This window comes from Aulostomus chinensis, chromosome 10 (genome assembly GCF_037954235.1).
Source record: "Aulostomus chinensis isolate RoL2024-O1b breed Wild chromosome 10, RoL_Achi_v1.0, whole genome shotgun sequence".
Classification (NCBI taxonomy): Eukaryota; Metazoa; Chordata; class Actinopteri; order Syngnathiformes; family Aulostomidae; genus Aulostomus; species Aulostomus chinensis.
This window is the reverse complement of record NC_141329.1, coordinates 16949805-16966117: the sequence shown is the minus strand read 5'-3', so window position 1 is coordinate 16966117 and position 16313 is coordinate 16949805. Positions and strand designations below refer to the sequence as shown.

Genomic DNA, 16313 nt, shown 5'->3' with positions numbered 1-16313 from the left:
CAGGTTCTTCGCCAAGCGTTCCCAGCAAACCCTCACTTCTCGTTTGGGCCTGCCAGGTCTTCGGGGTGTCTTCCCCCTGTCACCTGATCCAACTTACCACCAGGTGGTGATCAGTTGACAGCTCAGCTCCTCTCTTCACCCAAGTGTCCAGAACATTCTGGTGCTCGTGCAATGGTGGGTATCCTTATGTTTGAACATGGTGTTAGTTATGGACAAATTGTGCACAGATGTCCAATAACTGCACACCACTCTGGCCTGCCGTTCCTCCCAATCACATCCCTCCAGGTCACGCTGTCATTGCCCACATGAGCCTTGAAGTCCCCCAGTAGGACAATGGAGTCCCCAGTCAGGGCATCATCCAGCACCCTTCCCAAGGAATCCAAAATGGTGGATATTCTGAACTGCTGTTCGGTGCATAAGCGCAGATAACAGTCAGGACCGTTCCCCCACCTGAAGGCGCGGGGAAGCAACCCTTTCATCCACCAGGGTAAACCCCAACGTACAGGCAGAGAGTCCGGGGGCTATCAAAAAGCCCACCCCGGCCCTCTGCCTCTCACCTGGAGCAACTCCAGCAAAGGAGAGAGTCCAACCCCTCTCAAGGACTTGGGTTCCAGACCCAGAGCTTGGTGTCAAGGTGAGGCCGACAATATCTAGCCGGTTACGCTCAATCTCTTCCACCAGCTCCGGCTCTTCCCCGCCAGAGAGGTAACATTCCATGTCCCAAAAGCCAGCTTCAATGCCTGGGGATCAGACAGCCAAGGCCCCTTGGTCTGCTGCCCAAACCACATAGCACTGGACCCTTCCGGTTCCTCCTGAGGTGGTTGGTCCACGGGAGGACGAGTCCATGTATCCCTTTCGGGCTGGGCCCAGCTGGACACCATGTACTATGGCCCGACCACCAGGTGCTCGCCATCGGGCCCCTACCCTGGGCCTGGCTCCAGGGTGGGGCCCTGGTGCCCCTCCGGGCTGGGTACACAGACTCATTGTTTTATCTTCCATGAAGGGTCTGTTGAATCATTCTTTGTCTGGCCCTTCGCCTAGGACCACTATGCCTTGGGTGACCCTACCAGGGGCAAAATGCCCCAACAGCATAACCCTGAGGCTCATTAGGGCACTCAGACTTCTCCACCACAATAAGGTGACAGTTCCAGGAGGAGAGTGAAGTATAGTGAAGATGATATTACAGAAGAAAAGTTATACACATATGTAACAGTAGAAACTGCCATGCAAAATACATAGTATCACAAAGGGTAAAATACAGTAGAGAGAATAGGGGTACACTTGTCAAGCTCGACTGTGACAGGTCTGACCTCCAGTTGACCTGAGGTCATCCAGTAAAAAGTCACATCACGCATCGGCAATATCTTGGATCCTCCCCTTGCCCATGGTTTTCCCCACCCCTTGGATGTTTTTTTCTGTTCCAGTGAGGTATGGCTATATCATGATGGGCAGTTCTTATTTTTCCCACACTTTCTCCCACCCCTTCTCCTCTGGGGTTCCTTTGGGGCTTGAGCCAATGAAAAGCCCATGGGCACAATATGAATGAACCAGTGAGAAGAGGTGGGTGTGGGATTAAGCATCAATGACAAGTGGGACCTGCCTGTTAAAAGGAAGGTTTTTGTTGCCACTGTTGCAGGATGTGCTTGCTCATGGAGAATTGTTGGGTGTAAATGCATGGAAGGAGTGTGGTACTAGACCTGCTGTACTTGTAAAGTGTCATGAGATAACTTTTGTTGTGATTTGGTGCTATATAAATAAAATTGACTTGATTTGACTCTAAGTGAATAAAACAAGGCCTTTCTTGGCACTTTGTACGCATCATGGATCAGTTGGAAACCATTTGGAGGACACATTTCTAAACCATTGGATGGAGAAGAGACCTCCTCCTCCACTTTTGCTAAGACTCATCTGAAAAGTGGTCGTCACCAGTGATCAGCCAAACACCTGCAACGTTCTATAAAGTTATGGGTGTGCCAGGTGCTCTGAAAAAAGAGAAGAGCAGTTTAATGTATCTGAACCATACCCAGATACTCTATAGTCTGCATGTTGAATGGTCTTGAATGGACCCCTGAGCTATGCCGCCCATTGCCATTAGAAAGAGAAGAACGGGACGAGAGTGCAGAGTAAGAGTACTTGTGCGGAAAAGCAATCGAAGGAGGAGAAAGACAAGGAGAACACTTTATGGGTCAACTGGTGGCTGTGTCCCATGATTTGTAGCCCCTGTGACAATAACTGTATTTTTTACACTGTAGTAGTGGTTTTGAATCAAGAAAGGATACAGCAGTTGAGATGGATTGGAAAACTCTGTTTTAACTGGTAAAAGAGTTTGGTTATCCAACCGTCGGTAATACACCACAATTTTATGATTTGGTATCTCTTCAAATCTGCCTATGTCACTAAGGTTTACTTCTGTCTGATCGCTCAGGCCCACCAGATGTTGCAACTCTTTACCACACTCCTGGGCTTGGCTATCATTGAAATGTGGATGGGTGAGATGAGCCAAGTTGATGGCAAAGCAGAGATTGTTATTTGCGTTTTTTTAACTATATACAGGTGGGCTCGTTTCAGTTTTATGATTTCATTGTCTATCCAATTCTACTGCTTTTGTCTACCACCGCCTCAAGGGTTTAGGATCACTTGAACGACAAATTGTAGATGAGAGCCTTCATTGATCTGTGGATTAGATTGTTTCAACCTTGCAAACAACCCCTCAAAAGCCGACACAATGTTATCCACTGGCTTTTCGTATTTTCGACACGATCACGCACATTTTCACCTATTTATCTCAAGCTGTAGGATGTTATGTGTAACCTGGCCTGACTGTCTCTGCTAAAGGTTGCGCAACTAATCTAAATAAAACTGAGTAAGATCAGGTACATCTGTGAGGGAGGAACATTAAGGATGTGTCATATTTCCAGATTGTTTAAACCCTTGTGTCGTGTTATAGTTTTGTTCTGATTTTGAGAGCCACCATGCCGCCACATGTATAAAACCTAATGTAAAATAATAAAGGAGCTAAAACTGAGAAAAGCAAACAATAGTTTGACTAAATTATTGAAACATGTAAAAACAATCAGGCACAAACCCTCTTTAAAAGGGTTTAATTGGTGCAATTAGGAATTCAAATCCAATTTAAAATTAAGTAAAATAAATCTTAAATTAGACAGGGCAGTGGTGCAGTGGTTAGCACTGTCGCTTCACAGCAAGAAGGTTCCGGGTTCAAGTCCCGGCTTGGGCATGGGATCTTTCTGTGTGGAGTTTGCATGTTCTCCCTGTGTTTGCGTGGGTTCTCTCTGGGTACTCTGGCTTCTTCCGACTGTCCAAAGACATGCAAATGGTGACTAGGCTGATTGATACTCTAAATTGACTGTAGGTGTGACTGTGAGTGTGAATGGTTGTTTGTCTATATGTGTTGGCCCCGCGATGGACTGGTGACCTGTCCAGGGTGAACCCTGCCTCTCGCCCGTTGATGCTGGGATAGGCTCCAGCCCCCCCCCCCGCAACCCTTAACAGGAATAAGTGGAAGAAATTGGATGGATGGATGGCAATCTTAAATGAATAATAAAGGAGCCAAAATTGAGAAAAAAAAAACAGCTTCACGGTACGGGTTGGTAGACATTCGAAATAACTGCAATGAGTTCTCTACAATTATAACGAATTAGACATCCATTACAACAGCATCTGAATAAACCAATAGCTTCTCTAGCTTGGTTAAAACCTAATATATATATATATATATATATATATATATATATATATATATATATTTATCTCACAAATTTTCAATTTATTTCACCACTAGCGGGCGCAGATAGCCCTTGGATGAATGCCAATCCAGTAAAATTCAGAGAGACAGAACATTTCAATATTTTGCTGTGTTGAGGCTTAAGACAGACCCATACCACTCCGTGTCAGTGACCTGTTAAAAGATTTCTCAAGTTTCTCAAGCTCACTCTCAAGCATCACTGGCAGGTTCTTACCAAAGAAAGCAAGCATATCTGCTCTCTTGGCTGTGAGTCTGTTTAGCTTCTCATCCAGGATTGTGGACACTGAAAAGCCTTTCGACACCAGTGCAGGGCGCACTAGGCAGCAGCAGCAAGGCCAGGAAACCACTGGCAGTTGACTCCCCAGGATTTGTAAGGGTTATCTGTGGCAGGAATTGTGTCCTCTGAAAAATATATACCATTGTACAGCAGTGCTAGAGGTGCTTGGTCAAATTCTTTCATGAAGCTGCTGTTTGGCACTCTTGGCAGATTCTACACTGGTAAAAAAAATCTGACAAAAATAAAACATGTTGGGTCCAGTTACAGCAAAATAATACTTGATATAAAGAAAGATCACATGCGGTTATCCTTACTTTGAATTTTAAATATTTTAATAGTGTATGTTGTATGTAATATGTATAATGTCTGTAGAATATTTAATATTTATCTGTTATAAGATTGGGCTGTATGGTGTTGCAGTGGTTAGCACTGTGGCCTTACAGCAAGAAGGTTCCGGGTTCGAGTCCCAGCTCTGCGTGGGATCTTTCTGTGTGGAGTTTGCATGTTCTCCCCGTGCCTGCGTGGTTTCTCTCTGGTACTCCAGCTTCCTCCCACCGTCCAAAGACATGCAATTGGGGACTAGGCTGATTGATATTGACAAAATTGACCGTAGGTATGAATGTGAGTGTGAATGGTTGTTTGTCTCTGTATGTTGGCCCTTTGATGGACTGGCAACCTGTCCAGGCTGAACCCCGCCTCTCGCCCGTAGATGCTGGGACAGGCTCCAGCCCCCCCACGCGACCCTTAAAGCCTGATTTATGCTTCTGCGTCGTGGCGACGCCGTACCTACGCCGTACCTACGCCGTACCTACACCGTCAACGCAGACCCCTACGTCGTAGCCCAACGTGCACCTCCAAAAAATCCTGACTACGCGTCGCGTCGACGCGTAGTGACGTGAACGTCAACGGACTGTGATTGGTCCGCTCACACGACGTTTCCGGTTCAGCACAACAACACCGCTATTTTTTAAGTTTCTGTGGTGAGAGCAACACGCAAAAATAAAAATGGACCAAGCCGAAGAAAGAGTTATCGAAGAGGTTCGCAAGTATGACCACCTTTACAACTTCCATTGTTGTCTCTGTCTCTGACCCATGTGCTATGACCGGAAGAAAACTAAGGAATTTGACAAGAGTCCCCCAAAACCATACGAAGATAAAGCCACACCCCTCTAGTGGCTTGGCGGTGAATTACAGAGCAACGCGTTCCCTCGACGCAGAACTATAAATGCACAATGACGACGTAGGGGCTACGGCGTAGGTACGGCGTCGCCACGACGCAGAAGCATAAATCAGGCTTAACAGGCTAAACGGAAGAAAATGGATAGATGGATGGAAGGCAGGGTACACCCTGGACAGGTTGCCAGTCCATCACAGGGCCAACACATATCGACAGATAACCATTCACACTCCCATTCATACCTACGGTCAATTTAGAGTTTATTGTTTTAAACACAGATAACCTACAGGTTACATACATACATACATACATATACATATATCTCCCCAGAATGCTGAAATCACTATATTATTATCATTATCATTATTATTTTGTTAGCCTACACAGTAGTAGCAAAGTCAGAATAAACTTTAAAGGCCTATCTAAGCCTCGGGCCTGTACTTCAGACCAGAAGTGAGGGAAATAGGCTATGATCCACCGAAAACACGGTGCATTTTATTTTGAAAATTAGCCAAAATTAGAGTGTTTTTCTGAAATATGGGGCGACCCATATTTAGGCAGGTTGAATAAATGGACGGCGACTAGTTAGACCAGAACTCACAGGTTCAAGTTGCTCCACTGTCACGTCTCCTTAGTTCTACATGGGGCAGCGGCTTCTTTCCCTCTCTCACTCGTCCGCTCACTCTCTCTGTGACCACGCTGAGCCGCAACGAACAGAGAAGCGGCTCAACACACACAACAACCCCATATTACGAGGAAATTGATACGGTAGGATACCGTGGAGTTTTTGTACCGCCGATTTTTTGATTTTACATCCCTAACAGGATGTAAAATGTTATTAAAACACACACACACACACACACACACACACACACACACACACACACACACACATACACACAGGGCACCTTTTAATACGAGACAAAAAGGGCAGGGGTTCAAGCACCTCTAAGGCCCTATGTGCAAGTGCCTGGATGTGAGAACGCAAGTTAAGAGGAGAGGAAACAAAGGAAAGAAAGAAGTGATAGTGAAAGAAGTAAGATAGTGGTAAAGGAGAGCATAATGAGGATGAAAAGACAGTGGAAAGAAGATGAAAGGATGAGACTGGAAGAGAGAAAAGAGAAGGAGACAAGAAGAATAACAACTGAGATTAAATTATTGCAGCTCACTCTCATCTTCCATTTACTTTCATTATTAAAAGTGACTCCAGTGTCCGGATGTGCCTAAGCTGCAGCGGTTAATTAATTGCTCATGGATTATCTGTCCTCTTCTTTTGTTTGTTTATGGACCTCTTTAAATGTGCCTCGGCTAAACTGTCTTATCAGCTTCTCTTAAATAAATTAAAAGTGTTTCCTCTAGAGATAGAGAGACTTAAACAAATGTGGAATTTAAGTAATGTTGGACATGCATCAAAAATGTCAGGTGGATCTAAAAGGTCAGTCTGAGCTTTATATGGACTAACAAAGGGCTCCTAATTTGTTTTATCAAGATATCACACTCATTAATCTACTTCAAAGCTCTTTTTTGACCCTGGGGAATTAACAGTTACCTAATTTCATTGTCTTTTTCTACAAGAAAACACAGATTCCAGCCTGATTCAGGACTTTGATAGGAGGATTTTGATAATCATGTTACTTAAGAACCCCAAAACCTGCAGCAAAAGCAATGTCTTTTTTTTTCTTTTTTGCTGCAGTGTCTTTATACAGTATGAGCACAATAATAATGTCTGGGTGCATAGTTTTCATTTTGTGTTATTTTGAGTCAGTCATAGTACAGGTGCTGTTTGTTATTTGTGTTGGAGCTTTAACAATTTGAGCCAGGTCAAAATCAGGAACTGTCCTTGAAGCATCATATTTTAGTGCATACTTCCATATAAATTAACATTAACACATTTTAAGCCCTTGCCAGTATACATTAGCCTAATTATTATTTGCTCACTCTGTCTGTATGTCACAGTAGATGGAGTTTGTATCTAGCCACATTGCCTAATGCCCAAAACAATGCCTATGATGTGATATTCTGCAGAGGCTTGTAAAGTGGAGGCATGCGTAACAGTAACATATTGCTTTAAATCAGCTTAATTGAGTCCTGCAAAGATGATCTGTCATAGTAAGATAACACAGAAGTTAGTGTTGTCATGGTTCCTTCGACCAAAAGCCAATGGGATTGTACATTGAATTTTTGTAACTGCAGAAAATAAGTGTTACAAAAGTTGATGAGACTCACACATTTTGGTCAGCAAGATCCCCTTCCCTGATGAATACCACTTTTATGATTTTTGAGGCATAAATGCAATTGTTAGTTGTAAAAATCTAATGGTACCAACTCCAATGTGAATGCATGACTTCAAAATTGCCACAACTAGCTTCATGCTTGTCCTGTTATTGGTGTGATGAAGTTTGTGGTCTTGTTTTGGCTTTCATTTTGCACGCAACTTGAGCTTTTAAGACAAAATATTATACATTCAGCTAGAGTTAACCACTGACTCGTGCAGTACCTTTTGTTTCCATATCATCATCATCATTGCTCCTCGTTTTCACAATTGAGCCACTTTAAAATCATTCATCATCTATCACACTTGTATCTTTAAAAATGCATTTTATAACAAATAGCTTTGGACTGCTCCAACACAAAGGATTTATTCTATGACAGAAAATTAATCTAAAAATTAGCATTGTTAAATTAAAATTTTCCTCAGTTTAGGTGGACGAATATCCAACCTTTTCCGACACACATTCCTATACACACATTTGCAACACAGTGTGTGGGGATGGGTCTTTCATGTCTGAGCCAGAGTCCTTGGGAAAGCATTACGGTATATATCCTGATGTTCTTGCTCTTTTTATCAACATCTTTTGTAACAAATCTATCCACAGTCAGAAATATTGGTCTGGTTGTTAGTTTGACATAAGGCTTTAATTTCGGACTCAGCCCAGCCCTTAACTGCCTTTTGGGGATGACAAGTTATCCAGGTTCCAGCTGCAGCACAGCAAAATATATCTTCTTCTTGGCAGCATAAATTGTTGTCCATTCTCCCTCTTACAGCTGTTCTGGGCCATGTCCACACAGGGGTCGATGAGGTGCTAGAGGGGAATGTAGAGCAGCCAGTTGCACCACAAATCTCTAGACTCTGGCTGTCACTCTTCCTCCCATTTCTCAGTGAAATGATCTACTTAGGCTTGGCATCAAGTACTTATACATTAATTACCTGTGAGGCAGACCTCCAAGGTAATTAGCACTCTTTCTTTTATTGTTTTGAGTCATCTATCACCCAGGTCATGGTTATCCAAGGATGCTTGCGTATAGAACAACTGGACTTTGTTGTTAACACTTGAGGATGTTTTCTTATTCAAGGATGGTGTGGTCAAATATCAGACTGATTTTTTTTTTTTAAAGAATGAGAGGCAAAACACCCTAAAGTATCTCACTTTACGGTGTCACTGTAAAGGCATGCGATGTTAGTTAGCAACACTTATTTTTAGGGTTGTGGTGATACAACACTTGGTATCTGTATAAGCCGATACTGCTTGTTTAAACATTAAGCGAACTGCTTAGACATGCTTTCAAGAGAGAGGAATCAACATAGATACATTACACTGATAGGTAGCATGTGTCAAGTCCAGTTGCATGGATTTCTTTATTTATGGAGGTAAGGAATATAGAGAAATATTTGTTTAAAGGTATGTATGTTTTTATTGATATATAAAGTGTACCTGTGAAAATGTACAGTATTAGTGACCGCTCAGTTGTCTAGAGAAAAAAAGACTGCAGTGGATTTCATCAATGGTGTTGACTAAGTTGATCTCTGATTTCTCAATTTGATGCTGCAGATACAAAAAATCTTGACGGTCAGAAACCCACATGGTTCTCATTACAATTCTACACTTTAGAACCACAGTTTATAATGAAATTAAAGGAAGTAATTCCCAGCAAACTCTGAAAGAAAACATTGCTAGTTCACTAACAGCAAGGTATACTGAAGCTAGCAGTAAGTGCTAGTGGGGAGTGCTAGCTAAATTAAGAATAATACCCTTCTCCTTACTAAAAACGATTGGTTAGCATTGGATGTTTGAAGATTTGTTGAACTTACCAATAGTTAAACATAAATTAATTACACCAATAATTGCTTTTACTTGTGTAGGAAACTCAAGTAAAAATAATGTGTATTTTGGAAAGAATTTTGGAGAGAATTTTCTTCAAAATGATTAAAGTAGCAGTGTGGTGAGAGATTGTCTAGCAGCCCTTATTGAAATGTCTGGTTTGTCATTATCTTGTAAAAGCATATTATCAAAACAAGTTATGTAATCACATTTGGGAATTGTATAAGTCTTTGTTCAGCACGTGTTGAATTTCTTCTCCATCGTTCTCTGGATTCCTTCAGCAGTCAAGTGGGATTGATGATTGTAACTATGAATGGATATGTTATGGCTGTCGGTCCTGTGATAGAATGAAGTTCTATTCAGAGTTTATTCTTAAACCATCTGTCAGTAAGAAGGTAATTTCTTATTAAATTCAATTTCATTCAGCTATTAACTTTCACTGTGCAGCTCCTGAGGGTCTGATGGGCGCAACACTCAGCAAATGAAGCTGAATCAGGACTGCACACAGAAGAGTTTGTCCCCTGGATGGTAGATTTGTTCTTCTCACTACTCTGAGTCCCCAGACATATAATGGAGCTGTTTGGTCGCACCTCTTATCTGACTGTGTAACAGATGAGTCTGAATTACATGTGTTGTTTGGAGCCAGTTTAGTTTGTGTATGAGAGCATGTTTTGAATCATTTTCAAGTGATTTCTTCACTTCTAGGTTAAATACCTGTCTGCATGTTCAGATCTCTTTGAATAAAGATGATGGTCTGCCATGGACTTCAGTCATTGGTTTCGGCCAAAATAATATCCCCGTCGTAGTGCACGATGGTATTTTTCTTTGTCTCCAGACCACCCTGCTTGACACGAGTGGCAACCACTTCTGAGCTAAAAGTGTCCATCAACCTCAAGTGAGATACAAGGATTTTTTTCTTTTAGCAAATAATAATAGACTCCTGTGAAATGTTGTGTCTGGTACAGAATATACCATACTGTATTTAAGCATGATCACTGCAAAATAAGAACTGGACCGCCAACCTCTTTTTAGAGGAGAGGTTGCTCACCACCCAGCGAATATGAGGGTGTTAGCATTCTTTTTAAACATCATGAAAGTCCAAATGCGGCACGCTGGTGCCGTGGTTGGCACTGTCGCCTCACAGCAAGAAGGATCCTGGCTCGAGCTCAGGATCTTTCTGTGTGGAGTCCGCATGTTCTCCCTGTGCCTGTGTGGGTTCTCTCCGGGTACTCCGGCTTCCTCCCACAGTCCAAAGACATGTAAATGAGGTCTAGGCTGACTGGATACTCTAAATCGACCGTAGGTGTGGCTGTGAGTGTGAATGGTTGTCTGTCTCTATATGTTGGCCCTGTGATGAACTGGCGACCTGTCCAGGGTGAACCCCACCTCTCGCCCGAAAGCCGCTTGGGATAGGCTCCAGCCCCCCTGCGACCCTTAATCAGGATAAATGGAAGAAAATGGATGGATGGAAATTCCAAATGGTGAACTTGACTTAAACATTCACCTCATAGACTCAAAGATGGTTTGAAACAGTATAATTAGTGAAGCAAAATTAAAACAAAACAAAATTGAAATACCAGGCAACATTTACAGCACCTGAAAACACAAACCAGCTGGCACATTCAATTGAACCAGCTAGCTTGCATTATTCTCAGTCGCAGTGATACAGACATGTTGTAATATATGTGTTTTTAGCACAGAGCAGGACATGCAGATTGCAGGACATATGGCTGTAAAATAATGTAAAAAAGTGGATTACCATCACTCATCAGTCAAAATTTCATTCAAGCTAATATGCATTTTCACTCTGGGGACAGTAAGAGGTGATTAAGGAGAGAATAAAATGTATTCATGGGCTCAAGATAGCTATTAGTGATTTATGTACTTGAGTGGCAAAATATACTTTTTGGGTGGGTTATCAATTTGAACTGACATGGTGAACATGCAATGAACATTACATAAACATTTAAATTGTCAACCTACTAAACATCAGCATTTGATGGTTCATGTTATTATGCTACCATCCACTTCTGCTTATTCCTATTAAGGGTCGCGGGGGGGGGGGGAGCCTATCCCAGCAGCTACGGGCGAGAGGCAGGGTACACCCTGGACAGGTCGCCAGTCCATCGCAGAGCCAACATATATAGACAGACAACCATTCACACTCACAGTCATAGCTACGGTCAATTTAGAGTATCAATCAGCCTTGTCCCAAATTGCATGTCTTTAGACTGTGGGAGGAAGTCTGAGTACCCGAGACAACCCACACAGGCACAGTGAGAACATACAAACTCCACACAGAAAGATCCTGTGCCCGAGCCGGGACTCGAACCCGGAACTGTCTTGGAGACAGTGCTAACCACTGCACCACCGCGCAGCCCTACTTTGCTACATTAGGTCATATTTTAGTATAGACTATTTTGTAAATATGTTAGTCTTCTGACATATGTGCACAGCACTCAAGCTAAATGTTTGGTTTTTCAATGTGCTTTATAGGAGAATGAGTTGGTTTGTTGTTATATTGTGAGCATTGACACAGTGGTTTGTGATTACTTTGACAGTTGTCTTGCTAAGAGAGTGCCTTCCCTACTTGTGTAGCACAAGCACAAATCCCAGCTGACCATATAAAGATGAGACTCAAGCCCAAATTGCAATCTCCCTGAAGAGACCTCGAAACAGATACAAACAGCAGTCAGCAAAGGTTTGGCCATGTATAGTGCGGGTATTGACTGATGGATCAATAGTCTCAACTGCCTGAGCCAGACTCCGCCTCAGCTCAATAACGCACAGTTCTATCTGCAGTCCCTGTCGGAGCTGATGGCAGAGATTGATTAGGAAGCATTTACCAATGCTCAGATGGTTTCAAAGAGGGAAAGGTAACATTCAAGTCCCATGAGAGCCACTGTGGCATCACTTTAAGGTATTTTCCTGCTCATTTGCAAGATCTGCAGCTTACCCCAGGATAAGTTTCTCTCCTCCACTGTTAGCAGGTCATAATGAGCCTTCACAGTGTATCATGAATGGCTTCTCTTGCGTGTCGTTGCTGTAAAACCATTGAAGCATTTTTGCATGCTGAGGCCTGTAGGTTTATCGTGTTGTCACCTTCCCTAATAGACAAGCTAAGAAACTGCAGAGAACTAGGGGATACCTGAAGCCGAGAAGAATTTATTCACGTTAAGCTGCACGCCACCGCCTCATTATGCATGAACTTCAGCACTCAAAAAATGTGTGTCTGTACCCTTTGGTGCCTGTCTCACCTTCAGAGAAAGAAAAGTCAGAAAAGGAGGGGTCTACTTTGATTTTCTTAATAGACTTAATTACTTAAGTCACATTTTGACAAGGTAGCAAGACCAAATTCACAAGACAGTAGCCACAGGCTAAAATGTGTTTGTTTTACAGTAAAGGGCACACTTATTTGCTGATTTATTCAGTGTGGGTATGTGTATGTTGGGAAATGCAAAGCTGTTAAGTCATTGAAAGCTATTAGTAGCACCAGTAGCACTGTATTCTCAATTAAACCTCCCCTCCTCTCCCTCCTTTCCCACCAAGATGCAAGTGCCAAGCAAAGCCATGATGAGGAATCCAGCATGGATGGTGGTCATGTAAAATGTCTGCCATCGTCACATATGTCAAACTCAGGGCAATCCCCCTTCATACTGCATTGTGTGCAAGTGCCAAATAGCATGGAAACAATGCTAAGATTTTATTTTTTTTATGTTTTGTGGTGGCTGCATAAATTAACTTTCCTACTGCGTCCTACTCCCCCTCTATATTATAATGTGAGAACTAAACTGTATTGACCTATCAGAAAACTTTTTTGCAACAGTGAATTTAAATTCAAGAAAGTGTTTAAAATTCAATATTTCAATCCCTAATCCATAAACCCCCTCACAGATTGAGGCCTCTACCAACATATACATGACATTTTTGACATTTTTTGTTGACAAAAGTAATGACATCAGGTAGTCGTTAACCTCCTCAACTCCATTCACTCCCGTGCATCACTTAGGCGCTAGGCCTCCAGTTCTTTCTGACCAATTCCTACCTGTGTCATTAGATGAACTGAGGGACATTGTTAGGGTCATGAAGCCCTCAACTTCTCCTAATGATTCTGTCCCCTCCCAAATAATGAAGGACACCTTTGACATCCCCGGCCCAAGTACTCAGGCCATCCTCAACTCCTGCCTCACCATGGGTTTAGTTCCAGCAAGTTTTAAGCGCACAGTTGTTCAACTGCTGCTTAAAAAAAAAAATCTGGGTGCAAAGTGTCCTAAAAACTACCACTCTATCTCAAAATTACCTTTTATTTAAAAAATCCTGGAAATCACAACTATTGCCCGTTTTAAACTATACTGAGATTTTTGAGCCCTTCCAATCAAGTTTTAAATCACATCACAACACTGAGACAGCCTTGCTGAAAGTAACAAATTACTTGCTCCTCACTCTAGATTCTGGAGGAAATGCCATCTTGATCTTATTACACCTCAGTGCTGCCTTTGACACTGCTGACCACACCACTCTCTTGGCACGCCTTGAGCAGTGGGTCGTTATAAGTGATGTGGCTCTTCAATGGTTTTCCTCTTATCTCAACAACAGATCATTCTTAGCGTCTATCAGCCAGTTCTCCTCATCCTCTGCCCCTGTGTCCTGTGGGGTCCCCCAGGGGTCCATCCTAGGCCCAATCCTCTTCTGCCTAGGATGAACCCCTGTAGGTAATGAAATCAGAAAATACAATATCTCATTTCACTTTTATGCAGATGACTTGCAATTATACCTTCCATGAAAATTTGCACACTCACTCCCGACCCTCCTTGAATGCCTTGAAGAGGTAAAAGTTTGGATAGGAAGTAACTTCCTCCAATTTAACAATGACAAAACGGAAGTCATTATCTTTGCTTTGGGCGAGAGGAGGGGCACACCCTGGATGGGTCGCCAGTCCATCACAGGGCCAACACATATAAACAGACAACCATTCGCTCTCATAACCACACCTGCAGTCACTTTTGAGTATCCGATTAACCTAGTTCCCTCTTGCATGTCTTTGGACTGTGGGAGGAAGCCAGAATACCCAGAGAGAACCCACGCAGGCACAGGGAGAACATGCAAACTCCACAAAGAAAGACCCCATTCTCAAGCCAGGGCTCGAATTCAGAACCTTCTTGCTGTGAGGCTTTGCTGCCCCACATTTCAAATCAGCCTGGACATTCGATCCAAATTAGCAATTTTGATAATCTTTTCACATTTGGATATATATTCTATCTTGTTTTAAACTCATGACATCATCCAGTGTAAAAGCAGTTAGAGGTCCTTATTCTCTCTCATGTGGAAAGCAATGCAAAGCACATAACACCCATACAAATTTTTGTGATCAAATTTATATCGTATAATCATTTACATAACTTTTTTTGCAAGGAATGATAGGGAGTTGTGACAAACAGTCAAATACAGCAAAGTACACTGACAGTGAATTAAATCAGACACCCTCCCATCAATATCACCACTGCCACTACCTTGATCCACAAGACCCCACAGAAACAGTGAAAATTTTAGCCCATAGTAAATACTAAAGAGAAAAGGTAGTTTGATCCCAGCATGAAATATTATCCTCATTAGCCTGATGCCTGTAAGCTGCCCAACATCCCATGCTTGGTACATCTACTGTAAGACAGGGGTGGGAAATCATGTGCCCACCCCTGATCTAAGAGATCTAGTATCCACTTCTGTGTGTATTGAGAGTGCATAGATTTTTGCCTCCAAGCTATGTTGGTGTAAGGCCAGTCAGTCAGATTTGTCCTTGTTTAAAAATTTAATATAACATTGAAGTGTTATTGAGTAAACTTCTGCTGGTGAGTATGGAAATTGTTTGGACAGAATGGGAGGGAGCAAAACTTGTCAGGTATAAAACTAAAAATCATGCCAATATGATATGTTATATGTTACATCATGTTATTTATCTCCATTACTCATCCATCCATCCATCCAGCCATCCATTGGAGCAGGAGCCTATCCCAGCGGCTTTTAGGGCGAGAGGCGGGGTTCACCCTGGACAGGTCGCCAGTCCATCGCAGGGCCAACACATCAAGACAGACAACCATTCACACTCACATTCATACCTATGGTCAATTTAGAATATCCAATCAGCCTCGTCCCCATTTGTATGTCTTTAGACTGTGGGAGGAAGTCAGAGTACCCGAGAGAACCCACACAGGCACAGTGAGAATATGCAAACTCCACACAGAAAGATCCAGAGCCCAAGCCGGGAACCTGGAACCTTGTTGCGGAGAGGCAACAGTGCTAACCACTGCACCACCATGCCGCCTCTCCTTTACTGATGACGTGCTAATATTATCGTGCATCCATGACTAATACAAAATGCGTATTTATTAAATATCTACTGTTATTCACTCCATGCAGCTCCAATGTGAAATATCTTGAAGTTGTGCATGCAGTATAACTTGATTATTTGAAACTCCTCACGCATTGGAAGGATGGATTGGGATCTAATGAAAGATGACACTCAGATTATGCTCCATTTAACTCCTCTGAATGGATTGGACACACACCCTAAATGTAGTTGTGCCATGCAATTTAGACCAGGCTCTATGGACCATACCTGCAGAGCCATAAAGAAGGATGGGTCTTACTCCTTCTCAAATGAAGACCACTAATCCAGAGTCAAATGAGCCTCTCTTGTTTGAGACTACTATTGGTGTCTATGTGGCTTAGGTGATAGATGAAGGTGTTGTCGTTATCTGTCTATAGAGATATCAAGGTCACAGCCCTGCATCCCTTTACCCAGCTGCCCCTCCCCTGCCCTGTACTCTTGCTATCCAGATTGCTACACATTGCTCAAAGATGACAATCTAATGAGATATACTTGTACTGAGCTCATTGTGCTTTAAGTGCATTCTGCCAAATAGCTATTAAAATGCCCTGCTCTCTACGATTGCCTTTCAGAGCAGAGGAAATTGAAGAAGGCAATATTGGGCCGAA

General features: G+C 42.6%; 1 protein-coding gene across 1 annotated transcript in view; it reads left to right on the top strand.

Annotated features, from left to right (window-relative positions):
* Nucleotides 1–16313, top strand: part of LOC147254531 (seizure protein 6 homolog) — a 200563-nt gene that overhangs the window by 80138 nt on the left and 104112 nt on the right. The gene's annotated exons all lie outside the window — the stretch shown is intronic.